Raw genomic sequence first — 24,252 nt, forward strand, 5'->3', positions numbered from 1 at the left:
TTCCTACTATCTCTTAACCAATATCCTTATGTATTCTTTAAAGGGAAAAAAACATAAAATGTATTTGCAGGTTAGGACATAATCGACATGAAGTGACTTGCTGTTGAACATGCAGTCATCAGCCCTGCACTTTATAGTCACAAGGGTTCACAGTCCAGTTTGAACTTTATTTGACACCATTATTTTATAATCCTATCAGTCCCATACAGATTTTTTGTACACGTGCAGTTATCTTGTCTCTTTTAAAAGCACACTTTGGAATTAAGAGCTAAACATATCGACGGTATTCTTGGGTTCTCATTCGTGGTCATGACAGATATGTCAGAGACGAATCTGTAACCTGTTTTTCACTTTTAACTTTTTGGATTTGACACTTATTTTTAATCCATGTGTCTGTGCGCCATGTTCGTATTTCTTCTTGCATGTAGCAATTAATAAGCTCACTCCTTTTTTAATTCAAGCAAACCTGGTAAAATTGGTTCTTTTTAAAACATAAGATTATTTGGGTCTGGGAGAAAGGTATCCACAAGGAAAAGGATCATTTTAAAATTAACCTTGTTGCAACTAACTGAGGGGGTATCTTAAATAAAAAAAGGGGAGCACCAGTTCATTCCTCCCCACTCAGGAGTTTAACATTTTGAAATATTCCATCTGGAACTATTACAAATTGGGGAAGTTCACCCAGGCATCTGGTGGAAAGGACCTCAATGACCAAGAAACCCTCAGAGAGAGGGAGGTTGAGGAATGGCCGGGCTATGCAAGCAGCCCCACCCACCCTTCCCCAACCCTCAGCAATTGGTGGTTTTTCTTTTATTCATTCATGGGATGAGGGCATTTCTGGCTAGGCAGCATTTATTGCCCATCCCTAATTGCCGAGGGGACAGTTGAGAGTCAACCACATTGCTGTGGGTCTGGAGTCACATGTAGGCCAGACCAGGTAAGGATGGCAGTTTCCTTCCCTAAGGGACATTAGTGAGCCAGATGGGTTTTCCCAACAGCCGACAATGGACTCATGGCCATCATTAGACTCTTAATTCCAGACTTTTTTTTAATATTGAATTCAAATTCCGCCATCTGCCGTGGCAGGATTCAAACCCGGGTTCCCGGAACATTATCAGGGTCTCTGGATTAACAGTCCAGTGAAAATACCAGTAGGCCATCGCCAAGTCATCGGGTTGAATAGAGTACGATCACGTTGTGAAGCTGACACTGCGACTGGGGCCTGTCCGTACATTGCCTGATAAGAAAGATCCCAATTTTGGAGTCTGCCAGGCCTCACTGGACAGTATCCCAACCTGGTGCTGGACTCCCAGACACAGGAAAAATGCCTATGAAGGCAGAAACAAGCCTTTAATGGTCACCAAAGTGGCTCAATTATGATCCTACTGGGCAGCGGAGTTGTCCATATTGGTAGGATGGCATGATTATGGGAAGACATCAAGGCAGCTTTCCTACCTCCCACCTGTCACCAAGACCTGATAAAACACTCACCTAAGCCTGCACGTAAAATTAAAGTGACCACAAAGCATTCTATTATACAGAGTACATCTAAGAGCAATAAATATGAACAGTAAAACATGTAGGACACAAAATTAATTTTCCACACCATATTTTTTTTCATTAAGAAAATGTGGAAGAAAGATGAGAAGACATAATAATAAAAATATCTTTAAAAACAAAGCAATTTAGCCATGCAGACATGAACTCAACTTTCACAGATTTTACTCATCCCGCAAAATCGCTTCATTTACATCATCTGATAATTTAACGTCTTCTTCTAAGCACAAAATTCCAATTTTACCTATGTTATTTCCATTATTCAGTTTGAACTACTGGACGATTCAATCCTATTTTGTGCATAGAAGTGTTTTCCAGTTGTCCAGAAGAAGTTATATTTTTTGCATGAGCTGTTCATTAGCAGCCAGTATATCATTAGAATCTAAATGCCAAGGATACAGAACTCAGATGTCCAGTGTAGAATCTAGATGTCTAACTCACGTTCTCTGTTTCATTTGAAGCATACAAAATCTGTTTATTTAAAATTCATACTTGCAGGGTTAATTCATATTATACTTATTTGTTCTGATTATAACTGTGCTTTGATAGTTGTACAACAGCAATACAAATAAAATACTGATAAAATCATGCTTGATTGGTGACTTGTTTAATATCTCAGCCTCTACATTGGTTGTGCTAAAGATTTGTCACTATGTATTGACTGCAATTAGAACTTGACCCAAGAATGCAAATTCACCAAGGCTTTCCAATCTAATTTGGGGCAACGAAGGCTCAGTGCCAGGAGAAGTACTAAATCAGTAAACGTTTTCCTATCCCTTGTAGGCCCAGAGAAGCATCCTGTTCCCTCTGTAAAGGTCTCTTTAACCCATGGATTCACTCCTTCACTTGAGGCTGCCCCATCACTCAAGCTCATCACTGAACTTGAAACAGGACATCGAAAGGAAGTCAAATAGTGGAATTTTTGAAAAGTTCAGATAGAGCCCATTTTGCTCTGCATAAGGAAATTATTTCACTAACATGGTCTTAAAATTCATGCCATGGTAATAGAAGGCAAAATTTTATTCATTAGTAATGTCACAGATGACTCATTTGCCTCTTGTTAAAAATTCTGAAAAGCAACAAGGTCCAACAGCATCCATCAAAGTTTCTATTTCTGATTTTAGAATCCATTGGTTCAGCAACTATGTATTCCTACTGCACTGCCATCTGATCTAAGTATAGAGCAAATGACAAATTTGTACAAAATAGGCTTATTATCAGCATGTTACTCAATAGCCCAGATTTTATTTTTTAGGATAATTACCACAAATATGAATGCTGGGAGATTCATGACAGATTCCAAGGAAGATCTCCTCAACTCCTCAGTTTGCTTACCAGCACATTTTTTAAAACTCATTCCGAGGATGTGACTTGCTGGCAGGGCCAGCATTTATTCCCAATCTCTAGTTGCCCTCAAGAAGGTGGTGGTGAGCTGCCTTCTTGAGTCTCTGTAATCTATGTGGTATAGGGAGACCGTCAATGTCATTAGAGAAGGAGGTCCAGAACTTTGACCCAGCGATACTGAAGGAACAGTGACGTTTTTTCAAATCTGCATGGTGAGTGGCTTGGAGGTGAACTTGCAATTGTGCTGCTTCCATGTATGTGCTGCCCTTGTCCATTTAAATAGTAATGATGATGAGTTTGGAAGGTGTCTAAGGAATCTTGATGAATTCCTGCAGGCAGTTAGCTGAATTTGCTGATTTGCAATGCAGAATGATGCCAACAGCATGGGTCAAATTCCCTTAGGAGTAACTGGATAACTAGATTATGCGCTAAATCTGCTGCATGGGAGAGAAATGCAACATACCTAAGCTGCCTGAAGTTCCCCAGGATTAGCTTCCCATTAGCCGTTAAATCTGTTCTAACGTCTAGCACCACCACTCCATACTGAGGATGCATAGACTAAACACCCTGAAGAGAATTACTTCCAGCTTTTTACGTTGTACTACTATTTAGCTTTTGAAACTGAACAATTATTTTGGGAAGTTTACACCTATTTTAGGTGTTTCACTAAGTAGTTGTTATATATTGATCGTTGTACTGTCAGAAGGAAATACGTATTGAGTACAAGACAGCATAATGTTGTCAGTGTTAATATAGAAATGATTTATCCCATAATAACAGTACTCATGATAATGAGACAGATGTGATGTTAGAAATGATAAACTCTCTAGGCTTTGAGTACACTTATTCAGGGGGAAGGTCAGGTGAATGTTAATCTCTACCAGTCAGCCAGCAGAGGTCAGACCAAGCCAGCATGGATTTACATCTTTTCCCTTATTTCCCTGCTTGTGGACAGATATTGTGTGGTGTCTGAGATGTGAAAAAATTTGTATGGAATTTATAGCACAGATACAAGCCATGGAACCAATGATTTATGATGGTGTTTAAGCTCAATGCAATTGTTCTCCCAGCTGACTTCATCTAACCCTAGCAGCAGACCATATCTGGTTCTCCTTCAAGTGTGTATTTAACTTTCCCTTGAATCTATGCTATTTGCTTCAACTATTTTAAGCAGTTCCTCATTGTTTGAATTACTTATTGGATTTGTCAGTGGCTAGCTTTTTTTTATGACACCTGGTTTTAGGTAATTTCATGAGCAAAGAACTTATTCTCTACACTTATTCTATCAGATCCCTTCATAATTTTGATTAGACCATCCCTTAGTTTTCTCTTTTCTACAGAAGAGTTTTGGTTCCGCCAGTCTTTCCTGTAAAGTGTATCTGTTCAGTTCTGCTGTTATCTTCGCATATTCTTAGAGTGATAAGATCAGAATTGTGTGCTGTGCTCTAACAGTGGTCTAAGCAATATTCGGTGCTGCTGTTGCATAAATTCTCTGTTTTTCAATTCTATTCTACAGAAATTAACACCTGTGATTTTTACGTGATTTGTATGACCTTGGTAACCAAACAGCTTCTTGTAAAAAAAAGTGTGAATCAAAAACATTGAATTTGACTGGGTGATATTGGTATGCAGTCAAGGCTGATGGAATACTGCCTATTAGTGTATGGATAAAAACTCCATTCCTGCTCTTTAGAGCAGGTGGAATATCATGGGCTTGTGCTCTATGATTTAGTGAGATGTAGACATAAGATTTTACTTTTCTGTCTAGCCATATGCCCACTTAAATGAATTATATTCAAATTCTCGAATCACCCAGAATTTCCACAAACTGAAGTCAGTAGAGAGTAATCAGGAAATATCGTGCAAGTATTTGATGATTCTTTGAAATTGTTTTGGCGAGGGATGCTCCTGTTGTTCAGTCTATGTTCAGCTGTGCAAGGTTAAGACAGTGGATTAGATAGACCAGCAAAACACATGACAACAATGCAGATCAATGTTACATACTGACTGGCCATCATGATCTAGCCAATCCATATACTTCCGATCCAGTCTCCTAATACTCATGTGAATGTCTTCACCAATATAACATTTGGCATCAGCTGCGGATACCATTTTGGTACCAAAATAGCACCCATACAGCTGTAACTTTACATGATGTGGAGCCAAATTGATAGCCACAGAAACTATGCTCAACTAAAAGTGTACGTTTTATCTTGACAACAAATGATAGAGTAGCAAGGGAAGAACACGGACCGCTTATTGATTTGCAACCAAGTGAATCATTCTCTGACAATGTTTAACATTGGCTTAAATTTCAACTCCCATTCAAACCCACCTGCGTGCTTTCAATCTTTTACTTGCCAAGTGATCAGTCTTCAACTTAATGTGATTTTCTGCGTGATAGCTTCACTATTTCCAATGTTTTCATTTCATTAATTGGATATAGAAGAACTATACAGAGACAGCAGATATTCCTGCAAATGCATGTACTTAATTCTTGCAGTGGGTGACCCTCTGAACTGCCTTTTCAGAAATAACTTTCTTAACTGCCACATTTGATGCTTTCACAGACAGGTAGTTCCATCATTTTTAATGTATACAGGTCTCCAATGATTGCCTTTATAGAAATACCAGTAAGAACAAAGTATAAAATAGAAAGCAAGAGGCAGAACTTTTCCTAACATCATCCCCTCCTTTCCAGACTGTGGCCTGGACTTTTGAACGATGCTGGAGACTTTTAAAAAAATGTTGAGAGGCAGCACCCAGAACTCAAAGTTGTACTTTCATTTCTGACAGATTACATTTTCACCGAATGTGGGAGTTGGGTAAAATAGGGACAAGACATTACTCTAACTCCTCATGGTTATTTGAACTCAGTGCTGATTTCAATCAGACCCCATTTTCATGGCAGCAAGGGTCTTATCCCATGTTGTGAAAATTATGAATTTTTCTATTGTATGTAAATCCTCACACGGCCTATAAAACAGTCAAGCTGTCAAGTTATTTAACTAAGAGATGAAACAGTGTGGAGCTGGAGGAACACAGCAGGCCAGGCCGTATCAGAGGAGCAGGGAAGTTGACGTTTCGAGTCGGGACCCTTCTTCAGAAATGGGGAGGGGCATTGAAGAAGTTATTTAAATAGCCTGCCCTTGAAAAATTGAGAAAATGAGCTGTTGTCTTTAGGTTTGTGTTGAAATACACATTCTACCATATTCAATGACTATTTTTTGACATGACGTTAAGTACTATGGTTATATCGTTGTTAATTGTTACAACCTTTTATCATCTATCATTGTTATAGTGGTGGCTGTAAGTCCACAGTTTGATTGAGACCTTAAAGAAGTTTTTAAAAAAAATTTACCATTTTTGATGTGTTGTTATGATCCCTAATGCTTGTTTTTATAAGGTACTAAATCCAGGTATATACTAAATAAAGGAATTTAAATGCATGGGATGAGCTTTCATGAATGACAGTATTCTTTCATATACTGAAATATTAGTAGGTACTTGGAACTTCATTTCATGTCGTCTCAGCATGACTCCTGAAGTCTGCCCATGATGGGTACTAGATAAGTTGGCATCAATTCTCACTAAATTGGCACGGGGCTATAAGAGGCCATGGGGTGAACTGTTTGGTGTAAGGTCTATAAATGCATGGACAGTATCATTTATAAATGGGGACTATTTGTCTGTTTAGTTTTAAGTATATAGCATTAAAAGAAAATAGTATATAATCATTAGCGCTTTTGGTCATTCGTTACAGTAAAAATTTTATAGCATGAAGTCCTGTTGTGTTATCTTTTCAGTATCGACTGGAAGTTTGGATCTCTTTTTCAGTAGTTATAGATCTGGACAGAGATCATAGTAATTAATGGAAAACAGATTAATTTATAACTGTCACTTTTCACTTGCTGGCCATAAAATAAAACAGATTAGCGATTTGTATCCCACTGTGTGGCATGCATGGAAAGTATGCACTTAGAAGTTCCGCAGGGCTATTCCAAATCTGCTGTCAGTCCAGGAAAAACCACTGATCGAACAGTAGAAATGGCTACCACTCTTATCTATTGGCACTGTTATTTATCAGCATTTCTAAACCTCAAAGAGTATTTTAAGGCAAATTTAAAAATTGTAATTATACCGTATTTACATCGCATAAGTAGCCCATTGGTCTATGCCAGTATTTATGTTCCACATGAGCCTCTTCCAACCTTATTTCCTCTAACCAAACCTGCAATCTTTCTTTCTCTTTCTCCCTCATGTAGTTATCCTGTTTTGACTGAAATGCAAAGATCCACATTCACAGGTTAAAAAAAAATCCCACTTGTATCCCTTATTGGATTCGTTGGCGCTGATTTTATATCGTTGCCTGTGACTTGCAGCAGCCCAGATGTGGAACCAGTGTCACCATGTTTATTCTATCAAGCTCCGTCATAACTTCAGAGATCTCTGCAGGCACATTCTTATTATCTTCTTTTTTCTAGAGAACTTAATTTTGTATTCTATTCAATTGAGACTTAACATTACAGCTGAGATTCTAAGTGTGAAACTAGTTTGGGAGTTGTCATATAGGAATTAACTCACTTTAAAAAACTGTCACAGCTCCTTGTTAATGCATTTGTATTAATCTCATTGCTTAACCAGGTATGGATAAAATTTTACAAAACCATAATTCTATAATCAATTATTACGGCAGAAGTAATTTATACTTGGGTTAGTTGACATTGTTTAACTGTATCCCAAACAAATATCAAAGCTCAGCTTTCCATGTTAAAGCACAGACTTGGCAAAAATGAATAAAAGTACTAGAATGTCTTCGGTACCAACTGCAAAAAGAGTAAACTTCTTTTGTATAGTAATAGATTAGCAGTAAAATTTTTAAGATATAGTAATTTGAGTTTTGTTACATTACCTTTCATTATTTTCTTGCACAGAATCTTCTTAATTTTCTGCTCAAGTTGTCTTCACATTCAAAATCTCATAATGACATTCCAAAAGCTTTATTCAAAATTGGCTTTTCAGAACATTTCTTTTATAAATTTGGTAAATTGTACCCAATTTAAATATCTTGGATTGTTATTTCTTTTCAAGACTTATATAGTGCCATATTATTGCCCAGAAAATGGGAGAAAATAACTGCTTTGATTTTCATTGAGTTTATACTTCTACCTAAAAAACTCATCAAATTAACTCATTTCCATAAACTTGTTTACATGGTCACAAATCCAAAATGAATAAAGCCAATGTTATCCTCAAGTTGATATGTCCTGGAAAACTCAGATGTCATGGCTAAAGAAAGCAGCTTTGTTTTAATTATTTTGTTCATTTATAATTTTCGACAGTACAATTTCTGTATTATCCGTATTACAGTACAGTACATTGATTGATTTGAATAAAAATCTCAGGCATTCTTTCAAGCAAAGTTGTTGAGAAAGTCTATAACATGTTCTTACCCCTTGGTGATTACTCTTCATTAATGAAAGTATCTGGCTTTCAGGTTGTCTTTTCAACATTAGATTAATTCGTGCTTTTAGCCTTAAGTAAGTTTTACTATTTCTGCCTTGTAAATCTTTCATTTGAAAACAGTGCCTTCTTAAACTAGTTAATTCCAAGTGCAATTTGAAGAACGTTATTTGAGGTATTTGCATGTTTAAGCAGAGCATTAGGTTTTGTCACTTGTTTTCCTGCTTGCCTATAGGAATGCTGATAAACACATTGGAGGAATTTGTGGGCAGGTTTTCGTGTAAATTCTCATAAACACTTTCTCTGCCTTGAATCTGACTTCATCCCTCCTGCAATGTTTATCATGCAATAGAGCTTCCAGAAGAGAAAAAGAAACTTTATTCTTCTATTTTATGTTGATTGCCATCATAATTGCCTCATTCTTATTCCTTTTCAGCCACTCACTTAACTATATTCACATTGTATAGAGAGATTACAGACTAAGCTTTTTATCTTCAGTCATGTTGTCTAACTGGTCCAGATATTAAGTAGTTATTAAATACTCGAAGGAGAAGGATTAAGATTCTGTAGCTGAAATTTATTCATATGAGACACATTATCAAGTAAGATTTTATTATTTCTTTATGTGAATGAAGGGAAATCCAAATTAGCCTTCAGTTTAGTTTGCTCATGGGAAAATTGACATCTATCATTTTCAGATCTAATTTCCTTGTAAAATGTTGCAGATTCCCCTCAATCAAATACAAGCCTGTCCCTTTACTCTATGTGTAGAAATTGGGTATCCATCTTTTTACCCTCCATTCTCTTCCTAGTTTTCTCACGGAGTCTTCTTAATGAAAAGTTGAATCAATTTCCTATCAAACCCAACAGGAGAACTTGCTTCTGCCTTTAGCGGAGTGGGCAATGATGAGAAATGTGGAAAAATAAGGTGAAGAGGAAAAATATCAGAGTTTCGCCATCTATAGAATCTCTCAATTATAGAAATATGTTTTTAATTTTCCCCTTAAAGTTCAAATGGTGAATTCAGAATCTCAGTGATGAGTAGTGAATACTTTATTTTCATGCTTGAGCTAAACAAACCTCACTTCTGTGCAGCTCCAATTCTCTTCTCCTTCCCAAGAAACTGGATGGCACCAATTCCCAATACGCATGTCAGAGCAGTTATCTGGTACAGCAGCTCTCCACTTGTTCCTCCAAGTCTTCATCAAACTCTGTCTTCATCACTGTGTCCCTGCATGGTCTATGTACACAATCCTCTTCCACACTTTGTCCTACCAAGTGGGCGTTACCAAATCGCCATCCATACCACATCATCATGCCTCGTCTCAGGCCAACTTACACACCATTCAGCCCTTAAGGACTTCACATCAGAGCTCAGGGATATCTACAACTTGTATGCATCTTCCAGATTGCTTTGAATGCAGGGACACACATACATACCTGTCTCATCTATACAGATGGCTCTTGGCTTCAGTTCCTGGGACTGAACATTCTTGTATTTTCATTTTCATGAGTGCCATTTTCATTGAGTTTTCTGGAGATCTTTTCTCAGTGATGTCGAATAAGTTTCCTCATGCAATCATCCCAAACTTCTCTCATTCTTGACCTATCAGACCCCTTTGGTGCTCCTCTTGTATGAAGTTAGCCCAATTCTCCCATTCACTGAGGCAGTACCCACCACTGCTGGGGTAACCTGGTAATCTGGGTGCTGGTACAAATTTTCAAAGGCCATTGTGCACCCAGTCAAGCACGGTTTGTGACATTTGCACTGGACGTGCCAGGTGTAGGGAAATTGGCATGCCAAATTACGGGCAGGGTCCTGGAGGTTCTGGTGGACAGGTGTGCAGAAGATAGTTACCCTCTTCCGCCAGGATTGCAGAGGAGTTCATAACATCAGACCCTGCCAACTTGAATCATGATTGCCACTTGAGTCAGTGTGATCTCAACCATTTGGGAAACAAGTCAATGACCTTCTCCACTGTGTCAGGGTTAATGCCACCAGCATTACTCTGCTATCTCACCCACATTCTACCTGTACTACTGCGCACACCTCTCAGCAAGTAAGGGCAGATGTTGCGTGATCACTTGCTCTCACCCAACTCAACAGTCCACACCACTAAACTAAAGCAAAGAACTGCAGATGCTGGAAATCTGAAACAAAAACAGAAACTGCTGGAGAAACTCAGCAGATGTGGCAGCATCTGTGGAGAAAAAGAGTTAACATTTCGAGTCCTGTGACTCAAAGGAGGGTCACTGGACTTAAAATGTTAACTCTGTTTCTCTTTCCACAGATGCTGCTGGACCTGCTGAGTTTCTCCAGCAATTTCTGATTTTGGTTCCTCCACGCCACTGACCTTGAATGATCACTCCGCTGCCTACTCACTCACTTGGGGCACCTCACCACCTTTCCCTGAGCTACACCAGCATTAACAGCTGTGTCGGCCACTTTCATGTCATTCAATCCATCTCTTTTTCTCTTACCAGGAGTAAAGACTGTGCAGGAACTCTGTGATTGAAGGCTGTCTCCCTTGACTTGACTGTGGACAACTCCCCTCAGACTTTGAGATATGAACGTTGGCTTGTAGCACATGCAATGCATTTTCCAGATACTTGGCTGGCATATGGTAGTCTGTGAGATTGGTCTTGGACAGTAAAATCAAGCAAACAAGGACAGGACTTATACAATGAATGATAGGGTCCTGGGTAGTGCTGGAGAACAGAGAGACTGAAGGGTTCAAGTACATTGTTCTTTGAAAGTTACATCACATGTAGTCAGGGTGGTTCAGATGGCGTTTAGCATGCTTGCCTTCATTGCTCAGACCTTTGAGTATAGAAGTTAGGACGTCATGTTGAGGTTGTACAGGAAGTTGGTGAGGCCTCTTCTGGAGTTCTGTGTGTAGCTCTAGTCACCCTGTTATAGGAAGGATATTATTAAACTGGGGAGGTTCAGAAAAGATTTACCAGGATGTTGAGGGCTTGAGATATAAAAATAGGCTGGAAAGTCTGGGACTTTTTTCACTGAAGCGTAGGAGGTTGAGGTGTGACCTTATTGTGGTTTATAAAATCATGAGAGTCATAGATAAGGTGAAATACAAGGGGCTTTTCCTTAGGTGGGGGAGTTCAAAACTAGGGGCCATATTTTTTAAGGTGAGAGGAGAAAGATTTAAAAAGGACATGAGTGGCAACTTTTTTACACAAAGTGGTTTGTGTGTGGAATGAACTGCCAGAGGAAGTGGTGGATGCAGGTACAGTTATAATGTTTAAAAGACATTTGAATCAGTATATGAATAAGAAAGGTTTGGAGGGATATGGGCCAAACACCGACGAGTGAGACTAATTTAGTTTGGGAACATGGTCGGCGCAGACTGGTTGGACTAAAAGGCCTGTTAGCATGCTGTATGACAGTATGAGTCTATCACGTCCACCCCTTTGACTGATGACTGTTAAGAACCATGACAAGCTGTGTGGCTTTGTGCTCACATTAAACTGCAAAGCAAGTCAGAACTACTGTGAGGTTTTAGATTGCAGCTGAATAGGCAACACACTGAAAGTCAAGATAATGCGGGGATGTTGTGATCATCAAGGTATGTGTAAAGTGACTGAGTGCTAAGAGAGCAAGTGAGCAGCGCTGAGTTGCAGCCTGGTTCAGTCTGTGAGCTGAGTGTCCGTTTCTGTATCCTTGCAGCGGGTGCCAGTGAACTCCACAGTGCAGCATTAAAGTGCAGCAGTGTACTGTAAGTGAAATGGAGATGTGCCATGATGATGCAGGGATGTTGGCATATGTCAGACACCCTTGTCTGTGTATGTGTGTTGTGCTCCCCATGGAATGTGCCCTGAAATATTGATGTTGTGTGTCCAGGTTGGAGGGTTGGAGGAGAAGGTGGTGAGCTAGAGTCACTAGGTACCTGCTCTGACTTTCATATCAGGAATTCTCAGCATCTGCTGGGTGGCAGAATGGAAGCCTGCAAGATGAGGCAAGATTAGGTATTAATGAGAGTGATAATGAGTGAGTAAGTGTTTGCTGGTACCCAAAACTACAGGTAACTACACATGGATGCTCATTTAGAACCGTGCATGTGCATGAGCCCAAACACAATGCACAATTTTACCGTATTTATATGTGATGCCACACACGGCCACAGCAGTGTGCATGCACAGGGAAGTACATGTGCTTTTGAAATGGCTTCAGCAGTGGGAACAGGTGACATTGGACATGGGATGAGGGGTAAATCCCCTAGAGTGAAGGACCTGGGAGGGCTGAGAAGGCGGTCTCTCCTTCTCTCCATGACCTCCCCACTTGAGTGCCTTTCCAACCCCCCCAACACAATTCTCTCCCTAGCCTTATGTAGACCCTCTATACACCTTTCCCAGAACCCAATCAAGTCAGGAGGAGGGTGACAGGGGTGGTGTGGCAGTGGGTCAAGAATCTAGGTACGCAGAATCAAAATAAGGGGCAATCCATTTAGGAATGGAATGAGGACGAATGCTTTTATCTAGGAGGTGGTGGAATGCTCTGCTTCAGAAAGCTGTGGTGGTTACATCATTGAGAATATTAAACACTGAATTTGGTCAATTTCAACATACTAAATATATAAAGGGATATTGCAGGAAAATGATGTTGAAGCAGAAGATGATCAGTCCTGATCTCATTAAATGGTGGAGCAGGCTGAAAGACCTGCATGGTTCACTCCCGTTCCTATGTCTTATTGTATTAAACAGGCTGGCTATCATTGGCTTACTTCGACAAGTCACTTTAATTTCTTCCTCAACCACTTCAGTCCCTTCCTGATCAGTTGAGCGTATGGCCATTTCCATAAGGTGCCAGGCAGAGATGTACCTCAATGAAATGAGAACATTAATAGTTATCTTGATCCTAAAATTGCACAATCAAACTGGAAAATTACAGATATGGATTTGAATCTCACTATTCCTAACAGCCACCCCTCAGTAAGAGGCTAGAAATGTGGCTCTGGAATAGAAAATAAAGAAGAACATGGAATTACTGTTTAGTATTGCACACCTGGTTGGGTTTCACGATTTTCATTGACGGTATCGTCAAGGGACAGGTACAGTTATCCACATGGCTGCTATTTTCCTAACCACAACCTATTGTCATTCAATGTAATATAACAGAATTGACAATTTTCGTTAACAGCAGCATGCCTTGTAATGGACAATGAGAAAAGCAATATTGAAGGAGTACCGGGGGGTGCTGGTCGTGGACAGGGGACTGAGGCGACATGAATAACTCCTTGAAGGAGTCAGTGAAAACACTCAGGAGGTCAAATGAGTGTTTTTTCTAAATTCTGGTCTGGAAATCTGTCAATGCAGTGCCCATTTTTAGCGCTATCTGGCCCACTAATCTCCCAACATGGCAAGCAGGAAACACCAGCGATCCACAAAATTAGATACGGTAGGTCAGCTGGTGTCAGGAACATAAACCGCAAGAACATTTTGAAGGCTGGGTAATATATCTGAATTTCAGCCCTGTAAGTCTTACGGGATCTTTGAATTTGTACAGCACAAATGGAGAGGAAGGACCCCAATCTTATCTAAGTGTGGGACAGAAGTTTTCCTTTCAACCCACATTAAATTATGTGGACTTCTGTCTGTTGCTGGCAGTTGATGTCAACCCGATCTGGCACTTAAATCAACAACATTCCTAGACAAGATCTTTGGATTTTCATAATTTGATCAATGAACATTCTGTTTGATTGTGACTTCAGACTCTACAGCCTGAGCAAAACTACCAGACCAGAGAAGTGGGAAAGGGTAACTGCTGATCACTGTCAATTTGTTTCTTTGATAAGGCTCCTGTGAAGCATTGGGATATTTTATTACTTTAATGAGATAATGACACATATCATGATATAACAGTGACATCAACATCATCAGCAGGAGTCTGATAGGAGAGACAGAATAACAAGAGAGAGATGTACTTACCTAGAAGAGCTGGATGTAAGATAGTGTAAATAGAGGGGTTTTGAAGAAATGTACTAGATGTTGACTTAAGTCACTCATAGGTAGAGGGAAATTTTCCTAATCTGGAAAAGGTCACAAGTCACCCGAAGAGGGGTCAAGATAGTATTCAAAGTGGCACTAACCACATACTATGCAGATCATCACTTTGGGATGAGCTATGAAATCTAAAATTGAATGACAGGACATTGCCAAACTGATCTTAGTTTTTCCAGAGTGTAAAATCCTTGCACACATGAGTATCGAGACCCCATAGGATTTTCTGCAAGTTGACTGCTGTTGCTCATGGAGACAGTCAATATAAGGCTGCAAGGGTTAGACTTTTTTAACAGGGTCTTGAAAACTACAAGTTCTGAAAATTTGGTAAAAGATAGTGTCCAGCCAGTGAAAATCAATGACACCAACAACTCGTTCACGACTGCTAAACTTACTGTCACATCATAATACTTGTCGCTACCTCATTGCCTTAACCATTAACCTATTATTCCAAGAAGCAGTGTGTGGAGGAAGACATTTAGTAAAGGTAACAAGTCAGATGCTGAGGCATGAACTAAACTCGAACCAGCAGAGAATTTCGAGCTTGTGCTTTCTATCTGCCTTGTCCTTCTCAAGTAAATGTGAACACCTAATTTAAAACAGGCTGTCACCAACGTGATTAACTGTCCATATGCACAAAGGAGGCAGGAAGAAAAAGAGAGAGAGCCCCCAGTTTCTAAAGATTGGATACACGTATCTTAAGTGGTTCTTTAAATAAATTTAATTAATATAATTCAAATTTTTGATTCTAATTATATTTTCCCATAACTTTGTCGTTAAATCCCTGTTAAAACAAGAAGAAAAACACTTCCTGCAAACTTCACATTGGGATTTGGAGAATTTGGGGGATCTAGGTGTTATTCTTTTGCACATTACTGTGAGCATTTACATTGACTCTTTTTCCAAGAGATATAAGTCTGCAAGTGTCATTCCTGCTGGACAAATAGGGTTTTGTTTGATTTCATTGAAGTAAAATGTATTTGTATACCTCAGGGTACATGCTGATATTGTAGGTGATGAACAATTGACTTACTTGAATCTTTTAAATCTGCTGTTACATTTATTCTCCTTGTTACAATTTTAATATTACATATCAACCAACAGTGCTAGATGTGGAGTGAACTTATTTGGTTCTGCTCAGCTTTTTCTTAGTTGCCATTCAGTTGCAAGCTATGGGAATTATTTTCAAAGCTCTGAGCTTATAGCGTTTGATGGAAGAGGAGAGAGAAGAATAAGAAAACGCTGGTGCCTAAGGCAGATTGCTGGTGCATGCCATTATAGCTCCAACTGTATTGCAAGACTAGACAGAGGAGCTCATGACAATGGAGAGGAATTGTCTCTGCAAGCTCACTTTTAGCAGGGAAGTTACAATAAGGGCATCTGAGGTTAGCCTCCAGGATAGGAGATGCCCACAATGCTCTCAGCTACACGGATGTGTCCTCACAGACCCTGGCTACTCTCTACCCATGTCTCTTGACAACTTTGTGGCTAATGGGAAAAACCACCTGTTGATGTACTGGGCCCACAAAACCACAAGGATCATTTCATTCACATTTTGAAGGAGGACTTTTGAATTCTCAGTTTATCAGGAACACTCTTGCAAAATGGCACTTTAAGGTTCCTGAAGATCATTATCCTTTGCCCAAACCATGAAACAATGCAATACAATGGGGCCTGACCATGGAGTAGGAAGAAGTTAATCCATACTTGGACCAGAAGAGGATACCAAGAGGATATCATTGCAGAAACCCCAGTACAACCAGGCAGCCTGGTTGCACCAGATACATATTGTTTTTAAATGTATTCATTCGTGGGATATGGTTATCACTGGCTGGGCCACTAATTATTGTCCATCCGTAGTTGCCCTTGAGAAGGTGATATTGAGCTGCCTTCTTGAGCCACCGCAATCCATTTGGTGTAGGTATGTACACAATTTATTTAAGGAGGGAATTCCAAGATATTGACCCAGCATCACTGGAGGAAAGTTGATATATTTCCATGTCAGGATGGTGTGTGACTTTGAGGGGGGTTGTCCGTGTTCTCATGTATCTCTTGCCTTTGTTCTTCTAGAGAGTTGTGGTCATAAGTTTTTGAATGTTCTGTCTGAGGTGAATATCTGCTTGGGCACCTTGTAGATGATACAAACTGTGGCTACTGAGTGTCGGTGGTGGAGGGATGGAATGTTTGTGGATGTGGTACCAATCATGTGGACTGTTTTATCCTGGATGGTGTCAAGTTTCTTGCTTGAGCACATTTAGCTAAAGTTCCTAAACTGTACCCTAGGGAACCTGAATACCTATCAAACATTGAGAATGTTGTTTCTAGAGCTTTCCCAGTACCATGACAATGCACCTCTCACGATAGTGTTGTGCCTCTATCTCATTCTATGGCATCAGAAAGAATTTCTTGAAACAAATTTCACATACTGGACACTGAATTTATTCACTTTCTATCAGATGCCAGCAATGTAAATCTCCTTTTCCAAGATGCTGAGCCTTTGAATAGTCATAATCTGTGAAGCTTTTAACTCCCAACTCTGTCAAGTCTGCTAGATGACTGCTTGGTAGCAGGTGTGTTGGCAGGCTGCTACCATACTACAGGAGTTTTTAAGGATTTGGGATGCCTTCAACCATCTTACACTTAATGTAAGATGGAAGTGCAATGGATTGAGCTGTATGCACAGTTGTTTTTAGCTGCCTGTTTCCACACCCCTTCAAATGATATTTAATATGGGCCAAATTCAACATCATCTTGAAACACTGTGACCTAATTTTCCTTCACAGATGCTGCCAGACCTGCTGAGCTTTTCCAGCAACTTTGTATTTGTGCCTGATTTACAGCGTCCACTGTTCTTTGGTTTTTAACCTAATTTCCATTCCTACCCCTCCGAAACGCCATTCACTTTGCACATTTACTGATTTACATGAGAAAATACCCATGGACAATAGAAGATATCCACCTCAATATTCTTCCATCTGATTCCTAGCATGTTGAAACAGAACAAAGGGCACCTTGTAGGCTGTAGGGCATGTATAATATTGTAAGTAAAATGAAGTTTGCTGAAACATGCCCGAGTCAGGCTATGGTCAATCTTAGACAAAGGAAACCTTAATAATCTATACCAGGCCACAAGCTACGCAAAGAAACTTTCAAATAGTATCTAAAAGTAGAACCCCAACCCACAAAACACGTGGGATGTGAATCCCTCAGGTTCTTGATTCTGGAGAATGCCCTCTGCTGTCCAAAATGCGCTCAAACCTTCTCCACAAATCCAAATTTTTTGAGTAAATTTACATTACCAATAGTCCAAAAGCAGGGAATGCCTTATTTTAAATGATTCTGAGTGGCATGAATTTAGAATACTTTGAACAATCTTCACGATTTTTAAATTGGAGGCAATGAATACCATTGTGTAAATAGAGTTAACAACATTAAAAATATGTAAGATTAAAATAAAATTTCATTGCATAATATTTTTGTTATATCAACTCTTTTTTCCAAGTTCTGTGCTATAATTGATTAAAGTTGTTTCCCAAAGGAAAATGGTGTTCTCATGCAAAGAATTGTCAATACTAATTAATTAAAATTAATACAATTAATAAGTACTCACACAGACATTTTAAGATTTTTCTCAGTTGAATCCTTTAGCGTTAATCATCGTACTAATGAGCATTTATTAATTTTCATAAAGTGTTTACTCGAACACTAATTACTCAATCTAATTACTTCCACATGTTAAAAACTTCAAATTACTTGGCTGATGTTTCGATGGGCTTTGTGAAATGTTTTCAGAACATCCCCAATGACAGAGATAATCACATTCAAGGTTATCAAATAACATGGAGGGTAGTTGCTTCAGGCTACAGCGACGTTTTAATGGACATCATCAAATTGTTGATTATTCAGTATTATTCAAATGAGACACAAAGTAGACAAACAAAACATTGGAGGTTTGGAAACCATAGAAAACATTGCATTAGCATTGCTAATGGACCACCTCAGCATTGCTCATTCTTAATTACTGGACACACCACTTTATAATATGTGCTTGCAAAGTCCCAACATTGCCAATGACTGTCATTCCTCAAGCTTGCAACGGAGCCAAAGATTTCTCACTTCATCCCTCCCTGCAGGAGGTTTTCTCTCCTGAGTCTTCTCATTTTTCCCCTCACTCCATAGACCAGCAACCTGTTGATCTTCTCCTCATGAGGAGGATCGTTCTGCAGTCTTTCCTCAATAAAGGGCATCCTTCATGCAATAGCTTAATGCCTAATGCTCAATGCTTAATAGCTACTACAAATGTAAGTGACAGTAAGTTACAGCAGAGGTAGAAGTTACATGGTTATAGCAAGCTAGCTATACACTATGTATAATTACATTTCTCCAAACTTGCCCCATTTCATTAAAAAAAAGCTATGAACTATTATTTGCAGTACACAATCTACCTAAAATACTTGGCTAACAAAAATAAAATCATGAGCAAAACTGATAATTGTAGTCTGTCCCACTTTCATCAGTCTCTGCACATGCATTTCATCCATTATCTCCAATGCATTAAGATCTTTTAATGACATACATTAAAGTTATTATTGCCAGTTAGTCTGATCTCTGTTTGATCCTGAGGCGATGTTCCTCCTTCACAGAGCATTTTTCCATGTTAATTGTTGTTGCCATAATAACTGTTGTTATTGATCCTTTCCTATTGCTGGGAAATTATTGACTTCTGGGACTGATTGCCATTCATACAGTTGGAGAGATCACACCCTCCCAGTCAGCTACCTTCAATGAAGGCCCAGTTTCTCTCATGGTACATATAAGGCCGGAGTTGTTGTGATATAGCAAGTTGTTCACATTTACTATGTATAATGAAGGTGACAACAGCTGTACATCGATCCCAAGTTGCCTCTTATGAGAGCATTGAAGGTTTGCACATTGACTGGCTCTCTAATTCTCAGCTCTAATGATGGCTTGGTCAAGGTGAAATTTGGCTTGTTGTCTTTTCACTTTGACTTTACTGCTTATGGCAACAGCTACTTCTTGGTGACATTGTGGAGGTCATATCTGATGTTGAATTTTACAATCATTTATAAAGCACCTGACTTCTTCACCAGTGAAACAAGGGCTATTGTCACACATCACAACATATGGAATGCCATAATGATTGAATTGTGATTTCATCATTCTGCAATCTCACTGATAGTTGTTGTAGACAGCTCATTGAATTCCCAGTAATCCGAATAGTAATTTACAGTGAGGACTAATCAGTTCCTGCGAGTGCAAAGAGGTCTGCTCCAAGTTTCATCCATGGTTTGTCTGGGATGTTATGCTTCATGAGCAGCTTTTAATCTTGTTGAGCTTGGTATTTGTTGCAAGCACTGGCTGATATGGTCCTCAATCTCATTGATCATGTCTGAATAAAGAACTCATCTTACCTTCATCAGACTAGACTTATTTCTTTCATGGCTTGCATGGATGCACTCCAGTATCATCCCTCTCATCTCCTTCGGGATAATGACTGTATTTCTATTGTGCAAGATGGTACTTCGGACTGTGACTGCATCATTGTATAACCCGTACTTTCTTATAGCAAAGGTGTGTCCTTGATGTTTACGGGTATCTTTACATCACTACTTTTTGCAACACTTGGAGAGTTCCATCTGGTTGCACAGTTTTCTTGATTTGAACAAAGTACCCATCTTTCAGACTAATTATGTCTGCTGGGCTGCTGAGTTCCAATGCAGGTTGAGTTGTTGCTTCTTAGTGAATTTGGAAGACTTCACTATTTGTCTTATCATCCTCCGCTTTCCTCATGGGGACTCTTGTCAGCATACCAGTAACGTACAACTGCTTGTATATCACATCCAGATTGTGTCTCTGTTAATAATGTAACATATTCTGCAGATGCTTTGGATCTGCAGATAGAAGCAGTTTGTAGAAGGTGCTTAGAAGTGGCTTATGCTCTGACTCCATTGTCACTTTGTCTCTCCCAAAAAGTATTGACTAAAAGTTACAATCAAAGACAATAGCTAGGAACTCTATCTCAATCTGACTGTAACACCATTGAGTTTGCATTAATGCCATTGTTGCAAATGCGGAGGGTTGTCCTTGCTGCATAAGGGTTACTCCTGCTCCTGACTCATTAACATCATGCCATAAGGTGACTTCACCATTGACATTATAATACGTTAGCACTGGCATTTTCATCACTATTTATTTGATTTGAAAGTTGCTTCTTGTTCTGCGCCCCAATACCCTCTGTATATTCTTAGCACTGAACTTGTGTAGATATCAAATGACAAATTCATCAGAACTTGGGTAACTAGGTCACAAATCATTGTACTGCTTTCAAATTTTTTGAGCACTTTCTCTCTGCTTCAGCTGACACCCTGTCAGGATCTGGTCAATGTCCATTGTTGGCAGTACATATTATATATAATTGACTTCAGACATCTTCAGTTAGAACTATTTCTTGTTCATTTGAGGAATTCTATCTTGCAGTCGTACTAGATTCTGATTATAATCCATGATGTTTTCCTCCATGAAATCTCCATATCCACAGACTGGGAGATCAACCACGACAGGGAAGATCACTGAACGTCTCATGCTGTCTGCAGTGATACTTTTCTGCAGCAGTGGAAATGACAAATGGTAATTACACTATCTGTATCTACAGAAGGGCATCCAGAAAATATTTTGAAAACTGCTGCTTCCATCCTAGCTTCAGTTGCCAGTATTCCTGGTTCACTTTGAGGGCAATAAAGACTTTTGCCTTGATAAGTTGTATCAAATTTTTTTAATGGTTGCCTCAGTGTAATGACATCTCTTCAAAGTTTCATTGAGACCACCTGGATCTATGCATACTCTTAGTTTTTTTTTCTGCTAACATGCATAGGATTTGTTACTTTCCTGATTGTTCCCTTCCTTTCCAGCTCCTCTATATTGTCTATTAGGCTGCACTTGAGGGCAGCTGGAATTCTCCCCAATAGATACTGAATTGGACTCACATTCATGTGCTTTGAGATGATATTCACCAGAAAACATCCAAGTCTTCTAAAAACACCTTATGAATTCTTTATGATCTGCTCAACAATCAATGGTTTACTGAGTACAAAGCACTGCAAATCTCTTCTGGCACATTTAGGATTACTAGTCCAAGCTTTAGCTTGCTTCAGATGAGATAAATGGATTTTGCTTCATGTGTGTTATCTGGAACTGCAGATCTTAATTATTCCCATTGCATTAGGCTCTCGGCTGATGCTCTCCATCTGCAGTCATCAATCTGATAGTCACAAATCATTTATCACCTTTCGATCTGATGACACAACCTGCCGTGTGGTGTAAAGTGATTAATCAGAATCTTTGGCTGACATATCTCCAGCAGCCATCTTTATTTTTGCTACTTTTTGCTACTATCTAGCTAAACACCAGTGTGAAAATGTTTCATAGGCACGGCACTGCTTTCTCTGCAGTTGTCATGCATTATTTTTGTGTGATCTCCACCACAATATTTACATCCTACCCTCTGGCCTTGATATTTTTGTTGTCTCTTTTGCAAATATTTCTTCCATTATGTTCCCATTGGCCTGAAATATCTATCAGCATAATCCAAAGCCTAATTTTGTTCCCATTAATATACTCTATCTCTCTATTTGAGAGAGGATGTGCTGGCACTGGAGGAGGTGCAGTTGAGGTTCATTAGGGTGATTCTGAAGTAGAGAAGGTTGGCTTGAGTAGACTGGGACTATACTCATTGGAATTTAGAAGAATGAGGGAGGGATCTTATAAGAACATATAAAACTATAAAGGGAATAGATAACATAAAAGCGTGGAGGTTGTTTCTACTGGCAGGTGAAACTAGAACTAGGGGACATAGACTCAAAATAAGGGGGAACAAATTTACGACTGAGTTGAGGAGAAACTTCTTCACCGAAAGGGTTGTGAATCTGTGGAATTCCCTGCCCAGTGAAGCAGCTGATGCTACCTCGTTGAATGTTTTTAAGGCAAAGATAGATAGGTTTTTGAACAGTAAAGGCATCAAGAGTTATGGTGAGTGGGCGGGTAAGTGGAGTTGAGTCCACGAAAAGATTAGCTTTGATCTTATTGAATGGCTGAGCAGACTCAAAGCCTACTCCTGCTCCTATTTCTTATGTTCTTATGAATGGGATCTCTTATGCCTAAGACATTTTTATGCTTAATGAGATCATTTTTGCAGTTGTCCAAACTCACAGGGTTGAGTTAATTGTCTCAGTGCCATCACCTACCGATCAATAGTCTCCCTGTCAACTGTCCCTGGGTCAAAATCCTGGAATTCCCTACCTAATAGCATTATGGGTCAACCTACAACAGGAGTAGCTGTTCAAGAAGGCATCTCACCACCACCTTCTCAAGGGCATATAGGGATGGCCAATAAATGCTGGCCAGCCAGTGATGCCCATATCCCAAAAATTGTTATAAAAAGCCTTGAACTCTGATGTTGAACACATGCCATTCATAAATAATATTGGTATAAGATTTAAAGCTTGACATCAAAAAGAGTTCAAAATCTCTCCTGTCTTCTGTGCTCCTCAGATAGGTTTGAAATACATCTTGTAGCACTCTTTCCCAGCACTGATAAAAGGATTGCTACTATTATTTGCTCAGTCTTTTTATTTAATTCCAAAACAATTTCATAGTTTTGTCATTAAGAGTGGAAAAAAAACCCACCAGTTCTGTCTCATGTATCCTTTCATTTCCACAGTAGCAGGAAGTAGAACATTCACAGTGATTCTGATTCACTTGATCATTTAATGTTGCAAGCAGCAGTTTTATTTCTCCCTTGCCTCTTTTACTAGTAGCTGGTTTTCCTGCAACTCTAAAAATGCATACAATTTCAGGTGTCCATGTCTCACATCATGTTTCCAATTTTTAATCATTGTACAGCCTAAAGTATAAACAGTTGCAGTAGAAGAAGTTACGTGAAACGAGTCCCACAAGTACACTGTGTAGAATTGCATTTCTCCAAACAGTGCACCGACCCTAGCTAATAGCTTGCTTCCCTGTTTTTCCTTCCACACAATTAGGGGTACCCCAAAGCTCTTCTATCTTCTCCCAAGCAGAATCAACAGTCACAATTTGCACATCACATTCGACGCATGCAATTGATAAAGATGGCTTATAGAAGACAAATAGCATTGTTTGCCTGTTTTGTTCCTACAATAGCTGGTCCTCCCATCTCAGCAGTATGAGAGATACCCTCCACTTTATTTTCCTCCCCTACAACAGACTTTCTCTCCTTCTCGCATTCTGCTATTCCCCTACACAGATCTCCTTTTTTTTCTTAAAATAAAAACAGAAAATGCTGAAGAAACTCAGCGAGTCTGGCAGCATCTGTGGAGAGAGAAACACAGTTAATGTTTCAAGTCCAAAGACTGTTCTTTGGAACTTCTGTTCTTTCCTTGCTGAATATGATTGTATGTCTGCATGTTTCTCTCCGGTCCCCATCCTAAATGGGTGTCTTCTTTTGTCTCTTCTTCCCTCTATTATATTTGCAAGAAGAACTGTTTTATTCATGACCCTCAATAGGGTTACCTGTAATAAAATGGTAATTAATCATTGTTCAAAGGTATTAAATTTATTTTTCAAAATGTAAATACCAGCATAACAATTTTTGCTCCTTGTTGTATAACATTGCTCTGATTTCTATGTTTTACATTTGGTTTCTATGTTTTGTCTATTTATATCTACTTTTGTCATTTTGTTTTTCTTTGCACTTTTTTCTCTGTAAATGTCAGATTTGTTTTCTTTCCCTGGTTATTTTCCCCTTTCCTCTGTATTTCTCAGATTTTTGCCAAGTCTGTCTCTGTCACTTCAGTTCCTGTACTAATGTAGCTCTCT

Source organism: Rhincodon typus, chromosome 4 (genome assembly GCF_021869965.1).
Source record: "Rhincodon typus isolate 14 chromosome 4, sRhiTyp1.1, whole genome shotgun sequence".
NCBI lineage: Eukaryota > Metazoa > Chordata > Chondrichthyes > Orectolobiformes > Rhincodontidae > Rhincodon > Rhincodon typus.